Here is a 4298-nt window from a genome sequence, read left to right on the forward strand (position 1 = left end):
TCCAGCCTAGATACATCTATGCATCTATAGATATAGTTGTGTGTTTTTGTTCTTGTTTTTTTTCAAGAGTTCAGACAGGGACCAACTCCTAGTCCTAGAGCAAAGATGGCTTTTTTTTCTCTCTCTTGGGGAAGGAGGGGAGGAGAGTTTTCCCAGCACCCCAAGCTACAGAAGGAGTGGGTGCGCCCCCAGAGGATGGGACTGGGAGACCCGGACAGTCACTCAGAAGGGCTCCTGGGCGTCCAATTCCTGGCCCTGGGCTGCAAGGTGTGCGGGTGAGAGTCACTCCCCTTAGGGTGGCAGCTCCTGCTTGAATGGAGACACATGGAGGTATCTTCTGGTGTTCACGAAGAGGAAGGGGGATCAGGGGCCCCGAGTGAGGGAGCAGACGGCCGGGATGGCTGACCCCACGCTCACCGCCTGCCCAGGATTATAACTTGCACAAAGCCTGGCTGTTGTGACTTTTCTCCCAAGAAGGGCCAGACCGGTCCAGAGGTATTTTTCCATTCTGTGGCTGGTCCTTTAAATATCTATCGCCAAGTGTGATTCTTCACCACCTGCTGGCTTATCTTCTGGGCTGTTGCACAGGTGGTTCTGGCTGGTTTCTGGGGGGGGAGGGGGGTTTGGTCACAGGCGAGTTCTGACACTCCCTCAGGAACTTCGTGTAGTAGATGATCCTCGTACCTCCCGGCCTGGTGCTGAGGAGCGTCCCCCCGCGGGGGAGGGGGGTACTATAGTCCCCCCGCAAGAGCTGCATGCTGCAGTGATCAAGGACCCCCCAGCGAGTGTGGGGATGGACTGGCTTGGGGTCTGGGTGCAGCTGCTGCCCCAGGACATGGTCTCCCACGTGCAGCGCCTGTAGCCAGAGTGTGATTCTCCCGCCCCTCGAGACTGGGTCCAATATTCTATTGGTCTTGAAGGGCAGAGTCCTTGGGTGACATTTGTGAGAGTCAAGGATATGCTGGATATAGTTCCTGCCCTCTTGTAACTAGTGGAGAGATGACAGAAGTAAAAATCAATGTGGCAACGAATAGCCATGGGCTTCTGTACAATACCATCTGCCCTTGTATTTAGGTAGAATTGTGTGTCTAGTTTTACCTAATAATTTGTGAAAGAAAATTTTGTTTGACACTCTCATACTAAAGCATATGAAAGTTCCTGTGCAAATCTCCAACACTCTTTTATCATGAAAGCCATGTGTAAGAGAGAGATGGCCATAGGTCCAAGGTGTCTGAATCCCTGAGTGATCATGTGGAAGGAGCTGCCCTGAAGACTCACCATGTTCATAGCTCACTTCCCATGAGGTAGAAATAAAATACGTGTGTTTTTAACACCAGTGTTCCAAGAGAAGCCTATCCTAACACAATGAATGAGGGCACTATAGTATAATGGACACTTAGATGCAAATCTATATGGTGTATTTTGGAGGGCAAAGGAGGAGATCAAATCCTGTTGGTAGAAAAAGAATGTCAGAGAAAGGCTTCTTACGATTTCTGACTTGTAGTGAAGCAAAAGAAAAAAAGAGTAAACTTCATAGAGTGGTGGACAGAATGGTGGATTAAGAAAAAGAATATGTTCTGGAGACCTTGGACTTTTGGTTCCATCCTGCCCAAGCTGCAAAAGCTAGAGGTTGATCTACAAGATGGAAAAACGATGGCTAATTCTTTTCCAAAGCGATCTCAAGTCAGTATTGATAAAGCTGAGAAAAAAAAAAGTTTGTGTTTCTAAAGTTTTTCCATTGGATTTCTTTCATATCCCACACGTATCGGGTTCCACCATATGTGTATTATTTTACATATTAACATATACACATATGTATTTCATCAATCAACTGTATATTAATATATAGTGTCAATGCACAATTATACATTACATATTTATGTGTTTGAGTATGCATATGCATTTTTATTCTTAATATTTATAGGGAGTGTGGAATGATGTTAAGAACATTAATCTAAACATCCGGAGACCTGGTTCTTTTTCATATTCCATCACTAATTCACCCAGTGACAAGACAAGTCAGGTATTTCATCTCTTTGGGCTCAAATTTTTAATTCTATAAAACACCCAGATCCTTATAGATTATGTCCTTGCTATTTCATTCTATTACTCTGCTTTTGTAAGAATGGTGACACACATTATTTTGTTCCCCACTGGAACTTACTGTCCCCTCTATTCTTAAGACAATGGCAGGGTGTAGAGGAGGTAAACGCGATGATGTGTTTCTTTTCTGTTGTCTATAACACACTAGGTTCTCATCATTTTCCCTCCAGCAGAAAATAAAGTGATAGTGAACAGATAGCAGAATGATATGATGAGTATGCTATATTAGAATCTTCATGATCGCCTTCTTGTCTATCTTTCTGACCATTTACTGTTTTACAGAAAGACGACTCAATGCTTGCTATTTATCGATGACTTGTGTTTGTAACTTTAAATGTGCTGTTTTATTTCCTGTTATAATAAAGTAATGAGTGCAATAATATCTTATTATCCCAAATGAGAAAATTGATATCTGTGGTTTTGGAAAGAATAAAAGATTCAAGAATCTTTCAGAATAGGAACAATTTATTTGGGTTACCATCGGCTTTTGTTAATTTCTTGTTTTTAGCAAACTAGCAACCAACCATGCAAAATTTCAAGGAAGGAAAGAACTTCCTAATCTTTTGAGCAATTATTTCTCCCTCACTGGACATGTGCCAGTGAGACCTCAGCTTTCCTTCTTACTGAGGAAGTGACCAAACCTAGGTGAATCAGACTCTGGAATATAACCCTATCATGTTGCAAATGGCAAAATCTCATTTTTTTATGGCTGAGTAATAGTCAGTATATAAATTACATATTCTTTATCCATTCATGTATTGATGAGTACTTAGGATGCTTCCATATATCTTGGCTCCTGGAAATAATGCTGCAGTGAACATAGGGGTGCATATATCTCTTTGATTTGTTTTTTTGTTGTTGTTGTTGTTTTCTTTGAATAAATACCTAGAAGTTGAAATTGCTGGATCATATGGTAATTCTATTTTTAATTTTTTGAGGAATCTCCCTGCTGTTTTTCGTAATGGCTGCACCAATTTACATTCTCACCAACACTGTACAAGAGTTCCTTTTTCTCTACATCCTTGCCAACAATTGTTATTTCTTGTCTTTTTGATGATTGCCAATCTGACAGGTGTGAGGTGATATCTCATTGTGGTTTGATTTGCATTTTCCTGATGATTAGTGATGTTGAGCATCTTTTCATGTGTCTGTTGGCCATCAGTATATCTTCTTTGGAAAAATGTGTACTCAAGTTCCCTTCCCATTTTTTCATCTGGTGGGTTTTTTTTTTTTTTTTAGATTAAGTTGTGTAAATTCTTTATATGTTTGGCATATTAACCTTTTTTCAGATATATGATTTACAAATACCTTCTCACATTCAGTAGGTTGCATTTCTGTTTTGTTGATGGTTTCCTTTACTGTGCTAAAGCTTTTAGTTTGATGTAATTCCACTTGTTTATTTTAATTTTTGTTGACCTTGCTTGAGGAGAATGGTCCAAAAAATTATTGCTAAGACCAATGTCAAAGAACTTACTGCCTGTGTTTTCTTCTAGGAGTTGTATGGTTTCAGGACTTTCATTTGAGTCTAATCCATTTTGAATTTATTTTTGTGTATGGTATAAGATGGAGGTCCAGTTTCATTCTTTTGCATGTGGCTGTCCAGTTTTCCCAAAACAGTTTATTGAAAAGACTATATTTCCCCCATTATATACTACCTCTTTTACATAGATAAATTGACCATATATATGTGGGTTTATTTCTGAAATTACTATTTTATTCCATTGATCTTGTTTCTGTTTTTGTGCTAATACCATGCTGTTATGATTAGTATAGCTTTGTAGTATAGTTTGAAATCTAGGAGTGTGATAACTCCAATTTTGTTTTTTCTAAGATTGCTTTGGATATTCAGGATCTTTTGTGGTTCCGTAAAAGTTTTAGGATTCTTTGTTTTAGTTCTGTAAAAAAAGGCCATCAGTTTTGATGGAAGATTGCATTGAATTTGTAAATTTATTTGGGTAACATGGACATTTTATATATAATATTTAATTTTTCAGTCCATGAACATGGTCTATCTTTTCATTTATTAGTCATCTTCAATTTCTTTTATCAGGGTCTCATACTTTTCAGAGTTCAGGTCTTTCACCTTCTCAGTTAAATTCATTCCTAGGTATTTTATTCTTTTTGATGCAGTTGTAAATGGGATTGTTTTCTTTTCCTTTTTTCTTTAAAGATTTATTTATTTGAGAGAGAGCGTG

General features: G+C 38.9%; 1 pseudogene; it reads right to left on the reverse strand.

Moving 5' to 3' along the window:
• Positions 1 to 522: 522 nt before the first annotated feature.
• On the reverse strand, positions 523 to 837 carry LOC114209458 (eukaryotic translation initiation factor 4E-binding protein 1 pseudogene; annotated as a pseudogene).
• Positions 838 to 4298: the final 3461 nt, after the last annotated feature.

The sequence above is a fragment of the Eumetopias jubatus genome, unplaced genomic scaffold (assembly GCF_037043125.1).
Source record: "Eumetopias jubatus isolate StellerSeaLion01/CBP00866 unplaced genomic scaffold, mEumJub1_p1.0 scaffold_3, whole genome shotgun sequence".
NCBI lineage: Eukaryota > Metazoa > Chordata > Mammalia > Carnivora > Otariidae > Eumetopias > Eumetopias jubatus.